The sequence below is a fragment of the Phalangium opilio genome, unplaced genomic scaffold (assembly GCF_054372755.1).
Source record: "Phalangium opilio isolate 3A_F unplaced genomic scaffold, DU_Popi_V2 ptg000056l_1, whole genome shotgun sequence".
Classification (NCBI taxonomy): domain Eukaryota; kingdom Metazoa; phylum Arthropoda; class Arachnida; order Opiliones; family Phalangiidae; genus Phalangium; species Phalangium opilio.
The window spans coordinates 2,950,369-2,969,973 of record NW_028324175.1 but is presented as its reverse complement, the minus strand read 5'-3'; the positions used below and the strand labels follow the sequence as shown (position 1 = coordinate 2,969,973).

The window sequence follows — 19,605 nt, the reverse complement described above, 5'->3', positions numbered from 1 at the left end:
GCCTTCCGTGGCGCAATAATTAGCGCGTCGAGCACTTAATCGAAAGGTTGGTGGTTCGAGCCCACCGGAAGAGGTGTTGTGGGGTCTCAGATGTAACGTAAAATGTCAGAGTTTTTCCACAATACCTGACGAACATTTAACTTTTGGACTTCCGTGGCGCAATGGTTAGCGCGTTCAGCTGTTAATCGAAGGGTTGGTGGTTCGAGCCCGCCCGGAAGAGGTGTTGTGGGGTCTCAGATGTAACGTAAAAAGTCAAAACTTTTCCACAATACGTGACAACCATTTAATTTCTGAGCTTCCGTGGCTCAATGGTTAGCGCGTTCGGCTGTCAATCGAAAGGTTGGTGGTTCGAGCCCATCCGGGAGCGGTGTTGTGAGGTCTCGGATGTGAAGTAAAAAGTCAAAGTTTTACCTCAATACCTGACGAAAATTTAATTTTTGGGCTTCAGTGGCGCAATGGTCAGCGCGTTCAGCTGTTAACCGAAAGGTTGGTGGTTCGAGCCCTCCCGGGAGCGGTGTTGTGACGTCTCAGATGTAACGTAAAATGTCAGAGTTTTTCCACAATACCTGACGAGCATTTAATTATTGGGCTTCCGTGGCGCAATGGCTAGCGCGTTCGGCTGTTAACCGAAAGGTTGGTGGTTCGAGCCCATCCGGGAGCGGTGTTGTGACGTCTCAGATGTTACGTAAAATGTCAGAGTTTTTCCACAATACCTGACGAACATTTAATTTTTGGCCTTCCGTGGCGCAATAATTAGCGCGTCGAGCACTTAATCGAAAGGTTGGTGGTTCGAGCCCACCGGAAGAGGTGTTGTGGGGTCTCAGATGTAACGTAAAATGTCAGAGTTTTTCCACAATACCTGACGAACATTTAACTTTTGGACTTCCGTGGCGCAATGGTTAGCGCGTTCAGCTGTTAATCGAAGGGTTGGTGGTTCGAGCCCGCCCGGAAGAGGTGTTGTGGGGTCTCAGATGTAACGTAAAAAGTCAAAACTTTTCCACAATACGTGACAACCATTTAATTTCTGAGCTTCCGTGGCTCAATGGTTAGCGCGTTCGGCTGTCAATCGAAAGGTTGGTGGTTCGAGCCCATCCGGGAGCGGTGTTGTGAGGTCTCGGATGTGAAGTAAAAAGTCAAAGTTTTACCTCAATACCTGACGAAAATTTAATTTTTGGGCTTCAGTGGCGCAATGGTCAGCGCGTTCAGCTGTTAACCGAAAGGTTGGTGGTTCGAGCCCTCCCGGGAGCGGTGTTGTGACGTCTCAGATGTAACGTAAAATGTCAGAGTTTTTCCACAATACCTGACGAGCATTTAATTATTGGGCTTCCGTGGCGCAATGGCTAGCGCGTTCGGCTGTTAACCGAAAGGTTGGTGGTTCGAGCCCATCCGGGAGCGGTGTTGTGACGTCTCAGATGTTACGTAAAATGTCAGAGTTTTTCCACAATACCTGACGAACATTTAATTTTTGGCCTTCCGTGGCGCAATAATTAGCGCGTCGAGCACTTAATCGAAAGGTTGGTGGTTCGAGCCCACCGGAAGAGGTGTTGTGGGGTCTCAGATGTAACGTAAAATGTCAGAGTTTTTCCACAATACCTGACGAACATTTAACTTTTGGACTTCCGTGGCGCAATGGTTAGCGCGTTCAGCTGTTAATCGAAGGGTTGGTGGTTCGAGCCCGCCCGGAAGAGGTGTTGTGGGGTCTCAGATGTAACGTAAAAAGTCAAAACTTTTCCACAATACGTGACAACCATTTAATTTCTGAGCTTCCGTGGCTCAATGGTTAGCGCGTTCGGCTGTCAATCGAAAGGTTGGTGGTTCGAGCCCATCCGGGAGCGGTGTTGTGAGGTCTCGGATGTGAAGTAAAAAGTCAAAGTTTTACCTCAATACCTGACGAAAATTTAATTTTTGGGCTTCCGTGGCGCAATGGTTAGCGCGTTCAGCTGTTAATCGAAAGGTTGGTGGTTCGAGCCCACCCAAGAGAGGTGTTGTGAGGTCTCAGATGTAGCGTGAAAAGTCAAACTTTTTCCATAATACGTGATAACCATTTATTTTCTGATCTTTCGTGGCTCAATGGTTAGCGCGTTTGGCTGTTAACCATTAGCTTGGTGGTTCGAGCCCACCCGGGAGCGGTGTTTTTGGATCTCAAATGTAACGTAAATAGCCAAAGTTTTTCCACAATACCTGACGACCATTTAATTTTTGGGCTTCCGTGGCGCAATGGTTAGCGCGTTCAGCTGTTAACCGAAAGGTTGGTGGTTCGAGCCCTAAAGAGAGGTTTTGTGGGGTCTCAGATGTAGCGTGAAAAGTCGTAACTTTTCAACAAAGCCTGACAACCATTTAATTTCTGAGCTTCCGTGGCTCAATGGTTAGCGCGTTCGGCTGTCAATCGAAAGGTTGGTGGTTCGAGCCCATCCGGGAGCGGTGTTGTGAGGTCTCGGATGTGAAGTAAAAAGTCAAAGTTTTACCTCAATACCTGACGAAAATATAATTTTTGGGCTTCAGTGGCGCAATGGTCAGCGCGTTCAGCTGTTAACCGAAAGGTTGGTGGTTCGAGCCCTCCCGGGAGCGGTGTTGTGACGTCTCAGATGTAACGTAAAATGTCAGAGTTTTTCCACAATACCTGACGAGCATTTAATTATTGGGCTTCCGTGGCGCAATGGCTAGCGCGTTCGGCTGTTAACCGAAAGGTTGGTGGTTCGAGCCCATCCGGGAGCGGTGTTGTGACGTCTCAGATGTTACGTAAAATGTCAGAGTTTTTCCACAATACCTGACGAACATTTAATTTTTGGCCTTCCGTGGCGCAATAATTAGCGCGTCGAGCACTTAATCGAAAGGTTGGTGGTTCGAGCCCACCGGAAGAGGTGTTGTGGGGTCTCAGATGTAACGTAAAATGTCAGAGTTTTTCCACAATACCTGACGAACATTTAACTTTTGGACTTCCGTGGCGCAATGGTTAGCGCGTTCAGCTGTTAATCGAAGGGTTGGTGGTTCGAGCCCGCCCGGAAGAGGTGTTGTGGGGTCTCAGATGTAACGTAAAAAGTCAAAACTTTTCCACAATACGTGACAACCATTTAATTTCTGAGCTTCCGTGGCTCAATGGTTAGCGCGTTCGGCTGTCAATCGAAAGGTTGGTGGTTCGAGCCCATCCGGGAGCGGTGTTGTGAGGTCTCGGATGTGAAGTAAAAAGTCAAAGTTTTACCTCAATACCTGACGAAAATTTAATTTTTGGGCTTCAGTGGCGCAATGGTCAGCGCGTTCAGCTGTTAACCGAAAGGTTGGTGGTTCGAGCCCTCCCGGGAGCGGTGTTGTGACGTCTCAGATGTAACGTAAAATGTCAGAGTTTTTCCACAATACCTGACGAGCATTTAATTATTGGGCTTCCGTGGCGCAATGGCTAGCGCGTTCGGCTGTTAACCGAAAGGTTGGTGGTTCGAGCCCATCCGGGAGCGGTGTTGTGACGTCTCAGATGTTACGTAAAATGTCAGAGTTTTTCCACAATACCTGACGAACATTTAATTTTTGGCCTTCCGTGGCGCAATAATTAGCGCGTCGAGCACTTAATCGAAAGGTTGGTGGTTCGAGCCCACCGGAAGAGGTGTTGTGGGGTCTCAGATGTAACGTAAAATGTCAGAGTTTTTCCACAATACCTGACGAACATTTAACTTTTGGACTTCCGTGGCGCAATGGTTAGCGCGTTCAGCTGTTAATCGAAGGGTTGGTGGTTCGAGCCCGCCCGGAAGAGGTGTTGTGGGGTCTCAGATGTAACGTAAAAAGTCAAAACTTTTCCACAATACGTGACAACCATTTAATTTCTGAGCTTCCGTGGCTCAATGGTTAGCGCGTTCGGCTGTCAATCGAAAGGTTGGTGGTTCGAGCCCATCCGGGAGCGGTGTTGTGAGGTCTCGGATGTGAAGTAAAAAGTCAAAGTTTTACCTCAATACCTGACGAAAATTTAATTTTTGGGCTTCCGTGGCGCAATGGTTAGCGCGTTCAGCTGTTAATCGAAAGGTTGGTGGTTCGAGCCCACCCAAGAGAGGTGCTGTGAGGTCTCAGATGTAGCGTGAAAAGTCAAACTTTTTCCATAATACGTGATAACCATTTATTTTCTGATCTTTCGTGGCTCAATGGTTAGCGCGTTCGGCTGTTAACCATTAGCTTGGTGGTTCGAGCCCACCCGGGAGCGGTGTTTTTGGATCTCAAATGTAACGTAAATAGCCAAAGTTTTTCCACAATACCTGACGACCATTTAATTTTTGGGCTTCCGTGGCGCAATGGTTAGCGCGTTCAGCTGTTAACCGAAAGGTTGGTGGTTCGAGCCCTAAAGAGAGGTTTTGTGGGGTCTCAGATGTAGCGTGAAAAGTCGTAACTTTTCAACAAAACCTGACAACCATTTAATTTCTGAGCTTCCGTGGCTCAATGGTTAGCGCGTTCGGCTGTCAATCGAAAGGTTGGTGGTTCGAGCCCATCCGGGAGCGGTGTTGTGAGGTCTCGGATGTGAAGTAAAAAGTCAAAGTTTTACCTCAATACCTGACGAAAATTTAATTTTTGGGCTTCAGTGGCGCAATGGTCAGCGCGTTCAGCTGTTAACCGAAAGGTTGGTGGTTCGAGCCCTCCCGGGAGCGGTGTTGTGACGTCTCAGATGTAACGTAAAATGTCAGAGTTTTTCCACAATACCTGACGAGCATTTAATTATTGGGCTTCCGTGGCGCAATGGCTAGCGCGTTCGGCTGTTAACCGAAAGGTTGGTGGTTCGAGCCCATCCGGGAGCGGTGTTGTGACGTCTCAGATGTTACGTAAAATGTCAGAGTTTTTCCACAATACCTGACGAACATTTAACTTTTGGACTTCCGTGGCGCAATGGTTAGCGCGTTCAGCTGTTAATCGAAGGGTTGGTGGTTCGAGCCCGCCCGGAAGAGGTGTTGTGGGGTCTCAGATGTAACGTAAAAAGTCAAAACTTTTCCACAATACGTGACAACCATTTAATTTCTGAGCTTCCGTGGCTCAATGGTTAGCGCGTTCGGCTGTCAATCGAAAGGTTGGTGGTTCGAGCCCATCCGGGAGCGGTGTTGTGACGTCTCAGATGTTACGTAAAATGTCAGAGTTTTTCCACAATACCTGACGAACATTTAATTTTTGGCCTTCCGTGGCGCAATAATTAGCGCGTCGAGCACTTAATCGAAAGGTTGGTGGTTCGAGCCCACCGGAAGAGGTGTTGTGGGGTCTCAGATGTAACGTAAAATGTCAGAGTTTTTCCACAATACCTGACGAACATTTAATTTTTGGGCTTCCGTGGTGCAATGGTTAGCGCGTTCAGCTGTTAATCGAAAGGTTGGTGGTTCGAGCCCACCCGGAAGAGGTGATGTGGGGTCTCAGATGTAGCGTAAAAAGTCAAAACTTTTCCACAATACGTGACAACCATTTAATTTCTGAGCTTCCGTGGCTCAATGGTTAGCGCGTTCGGCTGTTAATCGAAAGGTTGGTGGTTCGAGCCCATCCGGGAGCGGTGTTGTGAGGTCTCGGATGTGAAGTAAAAAGTCAAAGTTTTACCTCAATACCTGACGAGCATTTATTTTTTGGGCTTCCGTGGCGCAACGGTTAGCGCGTTCAGCTGTTAATCGAAAGGTTGGTGGTTCGAGCCCACCCCGGAGAGGTGTTGTGAGGTCTCAGATGTAGCGTGAAAAGTCAAACTTTTTCCATAATACGTGATAACCATTTATTTTCTGATCTTTCGTGGCTCAATGGTTAGCGCGTTCGGTTGTTAACCATTAGCTTGGTGGTTCGAGACCACCCGGGAGCGGTGTTTTTGGATCTCAAATGTAACGTAAATAGCCAAAGTTTTTCCACAATACCTGACGACCATTTAATTTTTGGGCTTCCGTGGCGCAATGGTTAGCGCGTTCAGCTGTTAATCGAAAGGTTGGTGGTTCGAGCCCACCCAAGAGAGGTGTTGTGAGGTCTCAGATGTAGCGTGAAAAGTCAAACTTTTTCCATAATACGTGATAACCATTTATTTTCTGATCTGTCGTGGCTCAATGGTTAGCGCGTTCGGCTGTTAACCATTAGCTTGGTGGTTCGAGCCCACCCGGGAGCGGTGTTTTTGGATCTCAAATGTAACGTAAATAGCCAAAGTTTTTCCACAATACCTGACGACCATTTAATTTTTGGGCTTCCGTGGCGCAATGGTTAGCGCGTTCAGCTGTTAACCGAAAGGTTGGTGGTTCGAGCCCTAAAGAGAGGTTTTGTGGGGTCTCAGATGTAGCGTGAAAAGTCGTAACTTTTCAACAAAACCTGACAACCATTTAATTTCTGAGCTTCCGTGGCTCAATGGTTAGAGCGTTCGGCTGTCAATCGAAAGGTTGGTGGTTCGAGCCCATCCGGGAGCGGTGTTGTGAGGTCTCGGATGTGAAGTAAAAAGTCAAAGTTTTACCTCAATACCTGACGAAAATTTAATTATTGGGCTTCCGTGGCGCAATGGCTAGCGCGTTCGGCTGTTAACCGAAAGGTTGGTGGTTCGAGCCCATCCGGGAGCGGTGTTGTGACGTCTCAGATGTTACGTAAAATGTCAGAGTTTTTCCACAATACCTGACGAACATTTAACTTTTGGACTTCCGTGGCGCAATGGTTAGCGCGTTCAGCTGTTAATCGAAGGGTTGGTGGTTCGAGCCCGCCCGGAAGAGGTGTTGTGGGGTCTCAGATGTAACGTAAAAAGTCAAAACTTTTCCACAATACGTGACAACCATTTAATTTCTGAGCTTCCGTGGCTCAATGGTTAGCGCGTTCGGCTGTCAATCGAAAGGTTGGTGGTTCGAGCCCATCCGGGAGCGGTGTTGTGACGTCTCAGATGTTACGTAAAATGTCAGAGTTTTTCCACAATACCTGACGAACATTTAATTTTTGGGCTTCCGTGGCGCAATGGTTAGCGCGTTCAGCTGTTAATCGAAAGGTTGGTGGTTCGAGCCCACCCGGAAGAGGTGATGTGGGGTCTCAGATGTAGCGTAAAAAGTCAAAACTTTTCCACAATACGTGACAACCATTTAATTTCTGAGCTTCCGTGGCTCAATGGTTAGCGCGTTCGGCTGTTAATCGAAAGGTTGGTGGTTCGAGCCCATCCGGGAGCGGTGTTGTGAGGTCTCGGATGTGAAGTAAAAAGTCAAAGTTTTACCTCAATACCTGACGAGCATTTATTTTTTGGGCTTCCGTGGCGCAACGGTTAGCGAGTTCAGCTGTTAATCGAAAGGTTGGTGGTTCGAGCCCACCCCGGAGAGGTGTTGTGAGGTCTCAGATGTAGCGTGAAAAGTCAAACTTTTTCCATAATACGTGATAACCATTTATTTTCTGATCTTTCGTGGCTCAATGGTTAGCGCGTTCGGCTGTTAACCATTAGCTTGGTGGTTCGAGACCACCCGGGAGCGGTGTTTTTGGATCTCAAATGTAACGTAGATAGCCAAAGTTTTTCCACAATACCTGACGACCATTTAATTTTTGGGCTTCCGTGGCGCAATGGTTAGCGCGTTCAGCTGTTAACCGAAAGGTTGGTGGTTCGAGCCCAAAAGAGAGGTTTTGTGGGGTCTCAGATGTAGCGTGAAAAGTCGTAACTTTTCCACAATACGTGACAACCATTTAATTTATGAGCTTCCGTGGCGCAATAATTAGCGCGTCGAGCACTTAATCGAAAGGTTGGTGGTTCGAGCCCACCGGAAGAGGTGTTGTGGGGTCTCAGATGTAACGTAAAATGTCAGAGTTTTTCCACAATACCTGACGAACATTTAACTTTTGGACTTCCGTGGCGCAATGGTTAGCGCGTTCAGCTGTTAATCGAAGGGTTGGTGGTTCGAGCCCGCCCGGAAGAGGTGTTGTGGGGTCTCAGATGTAACGTAAAAAGTCAAAACTTTTCCACAATACGTGACAACCATTTAATTTCTGAGCTTCCGTGGCTCAATGGTTAGCGCGTTCGGCTGTTAATCGAAAGGTTGGTGGTTCGAGCCCATCCGGGAGCGGTGTTGTGAGGTCTCGGATGTGAAGTAAAAAGTCAAAGTTTTACCTCAATACCTGACGAGCATTTATTTTTTGGGCTTCCGTGGCGCAATGGTTAGCGCGTTCAGCTGTTAATCGAAAGGTTGGTGGTTCGAGCCCACCCCGGAGAGGTGTTGTGAGGTCTCAGATGTAGCGTGAAAAGTCAAACTTTTTCCATAATACGTGATAACCATTTATTTTCTGATCTTTCGTGGCTCAATGGTTAGCGCGTTCGGCTGTTAACCATTAGCTTGGTGGTTCGAGCCCACCCGGGAGCGGTGTTTTTGGATCTCAAATGTAACGTAAATAGCCAAAGTTTTTCCACAATACCTGACGACCATTTAATTTTTGGGCTTCCGTGGCGCAATGGTTAGCGCGTTCAGCTGTTAACCGAAAGGTTGGTGGTTCGAGCCCAAAAGAGAGGTTTTGTGGGGTCTCAGATGTAGCGTGAAAAGTCGTAACTTTTCCACAATACGTGACAACCATTTAATTTATGAGCTTCCGTGGCGCAATAATTAGCGCGTCGAGCACTTAATCGAAAGGTTGGTGGTTCGAGCCCACCGGAAGAGGTGTTGTGGGGTCTCAGATGTAACGTAAAATGTCAGAGTTTTTCCACAATACCTGACGAACATTTAACTTTTGGACTTCCGTGGCGCAATGGTTAGCGCGTTCAGCTGTTAATCGAAGGGTTGGTGGTTCGAGCCCGCCCGGAAGAGGTGTTGTGGGGTCTCAGATGTAACGTAAAAAGTCAAAACTTTTCCACAATACGTGACAACCATTTAATTTCTGAGCTTCCGTGGCTCAATGGTTAGCGCGTTCGGCTGTCAATCGAAAGGTTATTGGTTCGAGCCCATCCGGGAGCGGTGTTGTGAGGTCTCGGATGTGAAGTAAAAAGTCAAAGTTTTACCTCAATACCTGACGAAAATTTAATTTTTGGGCTTCCGTGGCGCAATGGTTAGCGCGTTCAGCTGTTAATCGAAAGGTTGGTGGTTCGAGCCCACCCAAGAGAGGTGTTGTGAGGTCTCAGATGTAGCGTGAAAAGTCAAACTTTTTCCATAATACGTGATAACCATTTATTTTCTGATCTTTCGTGGCTCAATGGTTAGCGCGTTCGGCTGTTAACCATTAGCTTGGTGGTTCGAGCCCACCCGGGAGCGGTGTTTTTGGGTCTCAAATGTAACGTAAATAGCCAAAGTTTTTCCACAATACCTGACGACCATTTGGTGGTTCGAGCCCAAAAGAGAGGTTTTGTGGGGTCTCAGATGTAGCGTGAAAAGTCGTAACTTTTCCACAATACGTGACAACCATTTAATTTCTGAGCTTCCGTGGCTCAATGGTTAGCGCGTTCGGCTGTCAATCGAAAGGTTGGTGGTTCGAGCCCATCCGGGAGCGGTGTTGTGAGGTCTCGGATGTGAAGTAAAAAGTCAAAGTTTTACCTCAATACCTGACGAAAATTTAATTTTTGGGCTTCAGTGGCGCAATGGTCAGCGCGTTCAGCTGTTAACCGAAAGGTTGGTGGTTCGAGCCCTCCCGGGAGCGGTGTTGTGACGTCTCAGATGTAACGTAAAATGTCAGAGTTTTTCCACAATACCTGACGAGCATTTAATTTTTGGGCTTCCGTGGCGCAATGGCTAGCGCGTTCGGCTGTTAACCAAAAGGTTGGTGGTTCGAGCCCATCCGGGAGCGGTGTTGTGACGTCTCAGATGTTACGTAAAATGTCAGAGTTTTTCCACAATACCTGACGAACATTTAATTTTTGGCCTTCCGTGGCGCAATAATTAGCGCGTCGAGCACTTAATCGAAAGGTTGGTGGTTCGAGCCCACCGGAAGAGGTGTTGTGGGGTCTCAGATGTAACGTAAAATGTCAGAGTTTTTCCACAATACCTGACGAACATTTAATTTTTGGGCTTCCGTGGCGCAATGGTTAGCGCGTTCAGCTGTTAATCGAAAGGTTGGTGGTTCGAGCCCACCCGGGAGAGGTGTTGTGAGGTCTCAGATGTAGCGTGAAAAGTCAAACTTTTTCCATAATACGTGATAACCATTTATTTTCTGATCTTTCGTGGCTCAATGGTTAGCGCGTTCGGCTGTTAACCATTAATTGGTGGTTCGAGCACACCCGGGAGCGGTGTTTTTGGATCTCAAATGTAACGTAAATAGCCAAAGTTTTTCCACAATACCTGACGACCATTTAATTTTTGGGCTTCCGTGGCGCAATGGTTAGCGCGTTCAGCTGTTAACCGAAAGGTTGGTGGTTCGAGCCCAAAAGAGAGGTTTTGTGGGGTCTCAGATGTAGCGTGAAAAGTCAAACTTTTTCCATAATACGTGATAACCATTTATTTTCTGATCTTTCGTGGCTCAATGGTTAGCGCGTTCGGCTGTTAACCATTAGCTTGGTGGTTCGAGCCCACCCGGGAACGGTGTTTTTGGATCTCAAATGTAACGTAAATAGCCAAAGTTTTTCCACAATACCTGACGAACATTTAATATTTGGCCTTCCGTGGCGCAATAATTAGCGCGTCGAGCACTTAATCGAAAGGTTGGTGGTTCGAGCCCACCGGAAGAGGTGTTGTGGGGTCTCAGATGTAACGTAAAATGTCAGAGTTTTTCCACAATACCTGACGAACATTTAATTTTTGGGCTTCCGTGGCGCAATGGTTAGCGCGTTCAGCTGTTAATCGAAAGGTTGGTGGTTCGAGCCCTAAAGAGAGGTTTTGTGGGGTCTCAGATGTAGCGTGAAAAGTCGTAACTTTTCAACAAAACCTGACAACCATTAAATTTCTGAGCTTCCGTGGCTCAATGGTTAGCGCGTTCGGCTGTCAATCGAAAGGTTGGTGGTTCGAGCCCATCCGGGAGCGGTGTTGTGAGGTCTCGGATGTGAAGTAAAAAGTCAAAGTTTTACCTCAATACCTGACGAAAATTTAATTTTTGGGCTTCAGTGGCGCAATGGTCAGCGCGTTCAGCTGTTAACAGAAAGGTTGGTGGTTCGAGCCCACCCGGGAGAGGTGTTGTGAGGTCTCAGATGTAGCGTGAAAAGTCAAACTTTTTCCATAATACGTGATAACCATTTATTTTCTGATCTTTCGTGGCTCAATGGTTAGCGCGTTCGGCTGTTAACAGAAAGGTTGGTGGTTCGAGCCCACCCGGGAGCGGTGTTTTTGGATCTCAAATGTAACGTAAATAGCCAAAGTTTTTCCACAATACCTGACGACCATTTAATTTTTGGGCTTCCGTGGCGCAATGGTTAGCGCGTTCAGCTGTTAACCGAAAGGTTGGTGGTTCGAGCCCAAAAGAGAGGTTTTGTGGGGTCTCAGATGTAGCGTGAAAAGTCGTAACTTTTCCACAATACGTGACAACCATTTAATTTCTGAGCTTCCGTGGCGCAATAATTAGCGCGTCGAGCACTTAATCGAAAGGTTGGTGGTTCGAGCCCACCGGAAGAGGTGTTGTGGGGTCTCAGATGTAACGTAAAATGTCAGAGTTTTTCCACAATACCTGACGAACATTTAACTTTTGGACTTCCGTGGCGCAATGGTTAGCGCGTTCAGCTGTTAATCGAAGGGTTGGTGGTTCGAGCCCGCCCGGAAGAGGTGTTGTGGGGTCTCAGATGTAACGTAAAAAGTCAAAACTTTTCCACAATACGTGACAACCATTTAATTTCTGAGCTTCCGTGGCTCAATGGTTAGCGCGTTCGGCTGTCAATCGAAAGGTTGGTGGTTCGAGCCCATCCGGGAGCGGTGTTGTGAGGTCTCGGATGTGAAGTAAAAAGTCAAAGTTTTACCTCAATACCTGACGAAAATTTAATTTTTGGGCTTCCGTGGCGCAATGGTTAGCGCGTTCAGCTGTTAATCGAAAGGTTGGTGGTTCGAGCCCACCCAAGAGAGGTGTTGTGAGGTCTCAGATGTAGCGTGAAAAGTCAAACTTTTTCCATAATACGTGATAACCATTTATTTTCTGATCTTTCGTGGCTCAATGGTTAGCGCGTTCGGCTGTTAACCATTAGATTGGTGGTTCGAGCCCACCCGGGAGCGGTGTTTTTGGATCTCAAATGTAACGTAAATAGCCAAAGTTTTTCCACAATACCTGACGACCATTTAATTTTTGGGCTTCCGTGGCGCAATGGTTAGCGCGTTCAGCTGTTAACCGAAAGGTTGGTGGTTCGAGCCCAAAAGAGAGGTTTTGTGGGGTCTCAGATGTAGCGTGAAAAGTCGTAACTTTTCAACAATACGTGACAACCATTTAATTTCTGAGCTTCCGTGGCTCAATGGTTAGCGCGTTCGGCTGTCAATCGAAAGGTTGGTGGTTCGAGCCCATCCGGGAGCGGTGTTGTGAGGTCTCGGATGTGAAGTAAAAAGTCAAAGTTTTACCTCAATACCTGACGAAAATTTAATTTTTGGGCTTCAGTGGCGCAATGGTCAGCGCGTTCAGCTGTTAACCGAAAGGTTGGTGGTTCGAGCCCTCCCGGGAGCGGTGTTGTGACGTCTCAGATGTAACGTAAAATGTCAGAGTTTTTCCACAATACCTGACGAGCATTTAATTTTTGGGCTTCCGTGGCGCAATGGCTAGCGCGTTCGGCTGTTAACCAAAAGGTTGGTGGTTCGAGCCCATCCGGGAGCGGTGTTGTGACGTCTCAGATGTTACGTAAAATGTCAGAGTTTTTCCACAATACCTGACGAACATTTAATTTTTGGCCTTCCGTGGCGCAATAATTAGCGCGTCGAGCACTTAATCGAAAGGTTGGTGGTTCGAGCCCACCGGAAGAGGTGTTGTGGGGTCTCAGATGTAACGTAAAATGTCAGAGTTTTTCCACAATACCTGACGAACATTTAATTTTTGGGCTTCCGTGGCGCAATGGTTAGCGCGTTCAGCTGTTAATCGAAAGGTTGGTGGTTCGAGCCCACCCGGGAGAGGTGTTGTGAGGTCTCAGATGTAGCGTGAAAAGTCAAACTTTTTCCATAATACGTGATAACCATTTATTTTCTGATCTTTCGTGGCTCAATGGTTAGCGCGTTCGGCTGTTAACCATTAATTGGTGGTTCGAGCACACCCGGGAGCGGTGTTTTTGGATCTCAAATGTAACGTAAATAGCCAAAGTTTTTCCACAATACCTGACGACCATTTAATTTTTGGGCTTCCGTGGCGCAATGGTTAGCGCGTTCAGCTGTTAACCGAAAGGTTGGTGGTTCGAGCCCAAAAGAGAGGTTTTGTGGGGTCTCAGATGTAGCGTGAAAAGTCAAACTTTTTCCATAATACGTGATAACCATTTATTTTCTGATCTTTCGTGGCTCAATGGTTAGCGCGTTCGGCTGTTAACCATTAGCTTGGTGGTTCGAGCCCACCCGGGAACGGTGTTTTTGGATCTCAAATGTAACGTAAATAGCCAAAGTTTTTCCACAATACCTGACGAACATTTAATATTTGGCCTTCCGTGGCGCAATAATTAGCGCGTCGAGCACTTAATCGAAAGGTTGGTGGTTCGAGCCCACCGGAAGAGGTGTTGTGGGGTCTCAGATGTAACGTAAAATGTCAGAGTTTTTCCACAATACCTGACGAACATTTAATTTTTGGGCTTCCGTGGCGCAATGGTTAGCGCGTTCAGCTGTTAATCGAAAGGTTGGTGGTTCGAGCCCACCCGGAAGAGGTGTTGTGAGGTCTCAGATGTAGCGTGAAAAGTCAAACTTTTTCCATAATACGTGATAACCATTTATTTTCTGATCTTTCGTGGCTCAATGGTTAGCGCGTTCGGCTGTTAACCATCAACTTGGTGGTTCGAGCCCACCCGGGAACGGTGTTTTTGGATCTCAAATGTAACGTAAATAGCCAAAGTTTTTCCACAATACCTGACGACCATTTAATTTTTGGGCTTCCGTGGCGCAATGGTTAGCGCGTTCAGCTGTTAACCGAAAGGTTGGTGGTTCGAGCCCAAAAGAGAGGTTTTGTGGGGTCTCAGATGTAGCGTGAAAAGTCGTAACTTTTCAACAAAACCTGACAAACATTTAATTTTTGGGCGTCCGTGGCGCAATGGCTAGCGCGTTCGGCTGTTAACCGAAAGGTTGGTGGTTCGAGCCCATCCGGGAGCGGTGTTGTGACGTCTCAGATGTTACGTAAAATGTCAGAGTTTTTCCACAATACCTGACGAACATTTAATTTTTGGCCTTCCGTGGCGCAATAATTAGCGCGTCGAGCACTTAATCGAAAGGTTGGTGGTTCGAGCCCACCGGAAGAGGTGTTGTGGGGTCTCAGATGTAACGTAAAATGTCAGAGTTTTTCCACAATACCTGACGAACATTTAATTTTTGGGCTTCCGTGGCGCAATGGTTAGCGCGTTCAGCTGTTAATCGAAAGGTTGGTGGTTCGAGCCCACCCGGAAGAGGTGATGTGGGGTCTCAGATGTAGCGTAAAAAGTCAAAACTTTTCCACAATACGTGACAACCATTTAATTTCTGAGCTTCCGTGGCTCAATGGTTAGTGCGTTCGGCTGTTAATTGAAAGGTTGGTGGTTCGAGCCCATCCGGGAGCGGTGTTGTGAGGTCTCGGATGTGAAGTAAAAAGTCAAAGTTTTACCTCAATACCTGACGAGCATTTATTTTTTGGGCTTCCGTGGCGCAATGGTTAGCGCGTTCAGCTGTTAATCGAAAGGTTGGTGTTTCGAGCCCACCCGGGAGAGGTGTTGTGAGGTCTCAGATGTAGCGTGAAAAGTCAAACTTTTTCCATAATACGTGATAACCATTTATTTTCTGATCTTTCGTGGCTCAATGGTTAGCGCGTTCGGCTGTTAACCATTAGCTTGGTGGTTCGAGCCCACCCGGGAACGGTGTTTTTGGATCTCAAATGTAACGTAAATAGCCAAAGTTTTTCCACAATACCTGACGACCATTTTTTTTGGGCGTCCGTGGCGCAATGGTTAGCGCGTTCGGCTGTTAACCGAAAGGTTGGTGGTTCGAGCCCATCCGGGAGCGGTGTTGTGAGGCCTCAGATGTGAAGTAAAAAGTCAAAGTTTTACCTCAATACCTGACGAAAATTTAATTTTTGGGCTTCAGTGGCGCAATGGTTAGCGCGTTCGGCTATTAACCAATAGGTTGGTGGTTCGAGCCCATCAGGGAGAAGTGTTGTGACGTCTCAGATGTAACGTAAAATGTCGGAGTTTTTCCACAATACCTGACGAACATTTAATTTTTGGGCTTCAGTGGCGCAATAGTCAGCGCGTTCGGCTGTTAACCAATAGCTTGGTGGTTCGAGCCCACCCGGGAGCGGTGTTTTTGGATCTCAAATGTAACGTAAATAGCCAAAGTTTTTCTACAATACCTGACGACCATTTAATTTTTGGGCTTCCGTGGCGCAATGGTTAGCGCGTTCAGCTGTTAACCGAAAGGTTGGTGGTTCGAGCCCAAAAGAGAGGTTTTGTGGGGTCTCAGATGTAGCGTGAAAAGTCGTAACTTTTCAACAAAACCTGACAAACATTTAATTTTTGGGCGTCCGTGGCGCAATAGCTAGCGCGTTCGGCTGTTAACCGAAAGGTTGGTGGTTCGAGCCCATCCGGGAGCGGTGTTGTGACGTCTCAGATGTTACGTAAAATGTCAGAGTTTTTCCACAATACCTGACGAACATTTAATTTTTGGCCTTCCGTGGCGCAATAATTAGCGCGTCGAGCACTTAATCGAAAGGTTGGTGGTTCGAGCCCACCGGAAGAGGTGTTGTGGGTTCTCAGATGTAGCGTTAAAAGTCAAAACTTTTCCACAATACGTGACAACCATTTAATTTCTGATCTTCCGTGGCTCAATGGTTAGCGCGTTCGGCTGTTAACCAATAGGTTGGTGGTTCGAGCCCACCCGGGAGCGGTGTTTTTGGATCTCAAATGTAACGTAAATAGCCAAAGTTTTTCCACAATACCTGACGACCATTTAATTTTTGGGCGTCCGTGGCGAATGGTTAGCGCGTTCGGCTGTTAACCGAAAGGTTGGTGGTTCGAGCCCATCCGGGAGCGGTGTTGTGAGGTCTCAGATGTGAAGTAAAAAGACAAGGTTTTACCTCAATACCTGACGAAAATTTAATTTTTGGGCTTCAGTGGCGCAATGGTCAGCGCGTTCAGCTGTTAACCGAAAGGTTGGTGGTTCGAGCCCTCCCGGGAGTGGTGTTGTGACGTCTCAGATGTAACGTAAAATGTCAGAGTTTTTCCACAATTCCTGACGAGCATTTAATTTTTGGGCTTCCGTGGCGCAATGGTTAGCGCGTTCAGCTGTTAATCGAAAGGTTGGTATTCGAGCCCACCCGGGAGAGGTGTTGTGAGGTCTCAGATGAAGCGTGAAAAGTCAAACTTTTTCCATAATACGTGATAACCATTTATTTTCTGATCTTTCGTGGCTCAATGGTTAGCGCGTTCGGCTGTTAACCAATAGCTTGGTGGTTCGAGCCCACCCGGGAGCGGTGTTTTTGGATCTCAAATGTAACGTAAATAGCCAAAGTTTTTCCGCAATACCTGACGACCATTTTTTTTGGGCGTCCGTGGCGCAATGGTTAGCGCGTTCGGCTGTTAACCGAAAGGTTGGTGGTTCGAGCCCATCCGGGAGCGGTATTGTGAGGCCTCAGATGTGAAGTAAAAAGTCAAAGTTTTACCTCAATACCTGACGAAAATTTAATTTTTGGGCTTCAGTGGCGCAATGGTTAGCGCGTTTGGCTATTAACCAATAGGTTGGTGGTTCGAGCCCATCCGGGAGAAGTGTTGTGACGTCTCAGATGTAACGTAAAATGTCGGAGTTTTTCCACAATACCTGACGAACATTTAATTTTTGGGCTTCAGTGGCGCAATGGTCAGCGCGTTCAGCTGTTAACCGAAAGGTTGGTGGTTCGAGCCCAAACGAGAGAGGTTTTGTGGGGTCTCAGATGTAGCTTGAAAAGTCGTAACTTTTCAACAATGCCTGACTACCATTTAATTTCTGAGCTTCCGTGGCTCAATGGTTAGCGCGTTCGGCTGTTAACCGAAAGGTTGGTGGTTCGAGCCCTCCCGGGAGCGGTGTTGTGACGTCTCAGATGTAACGTAAAATGTCAGAGTTTTTCCACAATACCTGACGAGCATTTAATTTTTGGGCTTCCGTGGCGCAATGGTTAGCGCGTTCAGCTGTTAATCGAAAGGTTGGTATTCGAGCCCACCCGGGAGAGGTGTTGTGAGGTCTCAGATGAAGCGTGAAAAGTCAAACTTTTTCCATAATACGTGATAACCATTTATTTTCTGATCTTTCGTGGCTCAATGGTTAGCGCGTTCGGCTGTTAACCAATAGATTGGTGGTTCGAGCCCACCCGGGAGCGGTGTTTTTGGATCTCAAATGTAACGTAAATAGCCAAAGTTTTTCCGCAATACCTGACGACCATTTTTTTTGGGCGTCCGTGGCGCAATGGTTAGCGCGTTCGGCTGTTAACCGAAAGGTTGGTGGTTCGAGCCCATCCGGGAGAGGTGTTGTGAGGCCTCAGATGTGAAGTAAAAAGTCAAAGTTTTACCTCAATACCTGACGAAAATTTAATTTTTGGGCTTCAGTGGCGCAATGGTTAGCGCGTTCGGCTATTAACCAATAGGTTGGTGGTTCGAGCCCATCCGGGAAAAGTGTTGTGACGTCTCAGATGTAACGTAAAATGTCGGAGTTTTTCCACAATACCTGACGAATATTTAATTTTTGGCCTTCCGTGGCGCAATAATTAGCGCGTCGAGCACTTAATCGAAAGGTTGGTGGTTCGAGCCCACCGGAAGAGGTGTTGTGGGGTCTCAGATGTAGCGTTAAAAGTCAAAACGTTTCCACAATACGTGACAACCATTTAATTTCTGATCTTCCGTGGCTCAATGGTTAGCGCGTTCGGCTGTTAACCAATAGGATGGTGGTTCGAGCCCATCCGGGAGCGGTGTTGTGAGGCCTCAGATGTGAAGTAAAAAGTCAAAGTTTTACCTCAATACCTGACGAAAATTTAATTTTTGGGCTTCAGTGGCGCAATGGTTAGCGCGTTCGGCTATTAACCAATAGGTTGGTGGTTCGAGCCCATCCGGGAGAAGTGTTGTGACGTCTCAGATGTAACGTAAAATGTCGGAGTTTTTCCACAATACCTGACGAACATTTAATTTTTGGGCTTCAGTGGCGCAATGGTCAGCGCGTTCAGCTGTTAACCGAAAGGTTGGTGGTACGAGCCCAAACGAGAGAGGTTTTGTGGGGTCTCAGATGTAGCTTGAAAAGTCGTAACTTTTCAACAATACCTGACAACCATTTAATTTCTGAGCTTCCGTGGCTCAATGGTTAGCGCGTTCGGCTGTTAACCGAAAGGTTGGTGGTTCGAGCCCTCCCGGGAGCGGTGTTGTGACGTCTCAGATGTAACGTAAAATGTCAGAGTTTTTCCACAATACCTGACGAGCATTTAATTTTTGGGCTTCCGTGGCGCAATGGTTAGCGCGATCAGCTGTTAATCGAAAGGTTGGTATTCGAGCCCACCCGGGAGAGGTGTTGTGAGGTCTCAGATGAAGCGTGAAAAGTCAAACTTTTTCCATAATACGTGATAACCATTTATTTTCTGATCTTTCGTGGCTCAATGGTTAGCGCGTTCGGCTGTTAACCAATAGATTGGTGGTTCGAGCCCACCCGGGAGCGGTGTTTTTGGATCTCAAATGTAACGTAAATAGCCAAAGTTTTTCCGCAATACCTGACGACCATTTTTTTTGGGCGTCCGTGGCGCAATGGTTAGCGCGTTCGGCTGTTAACCGAAAGGTTGGTGGTTCGAGCCCATCCGGGAGCGGTGTTGTGAGGCCTCAGATGTGAAGTAAAAAGTCAAAGTTTTACCTCAATACCTGACGAATCTTAATTTTTGGGCTTCAGTGGCGCAATGGTTAGCGCGTTCGGCTATTAACCAATAGGTTGGTGGTTCAAGCCCATCCGGGAGAAGTGTTGTGACGTCTCAGATGTAACGTAAAATGTCGGAGTTTTTCCACAATACCTGACAAACATTTAATTTTTGGCCTTCCGTGGCGCAATAATTAGCGCGTCGAGCACTTAATCGAAAGGTTGGTGGTTCGAGCCCACCGGAAGAGGTGTTGTGGGGTCTCAGATGTAGCGTTAAAAGTCAAAACTTTTCCACAATACGTGACAACCATTTAATTTCTGATCTTCCGTGGCTCAATGGTTAGCGCGTTCGGCTGTTAACCAATAGGTTGGTGGTTCGAGCCCACCCGGGAGCGGTGTTTTTGGATCTCAAATGTAACGTAAATAGCCAAAGTTTTTCCACAATACCTGACGACCATTTAATTTTTGGGCGTCCGTGGCGAATGGTTAGCGCGTTCGGCTGTTAACCGAAAGGTTGGTGGTTCGAGCCCATCCGGGAGCGGTGTTGTGAGGTCTCAGATGTGAAGTAAAAAGACAAGGTTTTACCTCAATACCTGACGAAAATTTAATTTTTGGGCTTCAGTGGCGCAATGGTCAGCGCGTTCAGCTGTTAACCGAAAGGTTGGTGGTTCGAGCCCTCCCGGGAGCGGTGTTGTGACGTCTCAGATGTAACGTAAAATGTCAGAGTTTTTCCACAATACGTGACGAGCATTTAATTTTTGGGCTTCCGTGGCGCAATGGTTAG

At 47.1% G+C, this 19,605-nt stretch overlaps 16 non-coding genes across 16 annotated transcripts; all 16 read left to right on the top strand.

The window, feature by feature from the left end:
• Positions 1–294: 294 nt before the first annotated feature.
• TRNAD-GUC (transfer RNA aspartic acid (anticodon GUC)) lies at positions 295–367 on the top strand. The gene has a single exon. It is a non-coding gene; the product is annotated as a tRNA-Asp (tRNA).
• A 661-nt stretch (positions 368–1,028) lies between these two features.
• TRNAD-GUC (transfer RNA aspartic acid (anticodon GUC)) lies at positions 1,029–1,101 on the top strand. Its single transcript has one exon. It is a non-coding gene; the product is annotated as a tRNA-Asp (tRNA).
• A 661-nt stretch (positions 1,102–1,762) lies between these two features.
• Positions 1,763–1,835, top strand: TRNAD-GUC (transfer RNA aspartic acid (anticodon GUC)). The gene has a single exon. It is a non-coding gene; the product is annotated as a tRNA-Asp (tRNA).
• Positions 1,836–2,348: 513 nt separating this feature from the next.
• TRNAD-GUC (transfer RNA aspartic acid (anticodon GUC)) lies at positions 2,349–2,421 on the top strand. The gene has a single exon. It is a non-coding gene; the product is annotated as a tRNA-Asp (tRNA).
• A 661-nt stretch (positions 2,422–3,082) lies between these two features.
• TRNAD-GUC (transfer RNA aspartic acid (anticodon GUC)) lies at positions 3,083–3,155 on the top strand. The gene has a single exon. It is a non-coding gene; the product is annotated as a tRNA-Asp (tRNA).
• Positions 3,156–3,816: 661 nt separating this feature from the next.
• Positions 3,817–3,889, top strand: TRNAD-GUC (transfer RNA aspartic acid (anticodon GUC)). Its single transcript has one exon. It is a non-coding gene; the product is annotated as a tRNA-Asp (tRNA).
• A 513-nt stretch (positions 3,890–4,402) lies between these two features.
• TRNAD-GUC (transfer RNA aspartic acid (anticodon GUC)) lies at positions 4,403–4,475 on the top strand. The gene has a single exon. It is a non-coding gene; the product is annotated as a tRNA-Asp (tRNA).
• Positions 4,476–4,990: 515 nt separating this feature from the next.
• TRNAD-GUC (transfer RNA aspartic acid (anticodon GUC)) lies at positions 4,991–5,063 on the top strand. The gene has a single exon. It is a non-coding gene; the product is annotated as a tRNA-Asp (tRNA).
• Positions 5,064–6,310: 1,247 nt separating this feature from the next.
• TRNAD-GUC (transfer RNA aspartic acid (anticodon GUC)) lies at positions 6,311–6,383 on the top strand. The gene has a single exon. It is a non-coding gene; the product is annotated as a tRNA-Asp (tRNA).
• A 368-nt stretch (positions 6,384–6,751) lies between these two features.
• Positions 6,752–6,824, top strand: TRNAD-GUC (transfer RNA aspartic acid (anticodon GUC)). Its single transcript has one exon. It is a non-coding gene; the product is annotated as a tRNA-Asp (tRNA).
• A 1,979-nt stretch (positions 6,825–8,803) lies between these two features.
• On the top strand, positions 8,804–8,876 carry TRNAD-GUC (transfer RNA aspartic acid (anticodon GUC)). The gene has a single exon. It is a non-coding gene; the product is annotated as a tRNA-Asp (tRNA).
• A 456-nt stretch (positions 8,877–9,332) lies between these two features.
• On the top strand, positions 9,333–9,405 carry TRNAD-GUC (transfer RNA aspartic acid (anticodon GUC)). The gene has a single exon. It is a non-coding gene; the product is annotated as a tRNA-Asp (tRNA).
• Positions 9,406–10,795: 1,390 nt separating this feature from the next.
• TRNAD-GUC (transfer RNA aspartic acid (anticodon GUC)) lies at positions 10,796–10,868 on the top strand. Its single transcript has one exon. It is a non-coding gene; the product is annotated as a tRNA-Asp (tRNA).
• Positions 10,869–11,674: 806 nt separating this feature from the next.
• On the top strand, positions 11,675–11,747 carry TRNAD-GUC (transfer RNA aspartic acid (anticodon GUC)). The gene has a single exon. It is a non-coding gene; the product is annotated as a tRNA-Asp (tRNA).
• A 513-nt stretch (positions 11,748–12,260) lies between these two features.
• Positions 12,261–12,333, top strand: TRNAD-GUC (transfer RNA aspartic acid (anticodon GUC)). The gene has a single exon. It is a non-coding gene; the product is annotated as a tRNA-Asp (tRNA).
• Positions 12,334–16,653: 4,320 nt separating this feature from the next.
• Positions 16,654–16,726, top strand: TRNAN-AUU (transfer RNA asparagine (anticodon AUU)). Its single transcript has one exon. It is a non-coding gene; the product is annotated as a tRNA-Asn (tRNA).
• Positions 16,727–19,605: the final 2,879 nt, after the last annotated feature.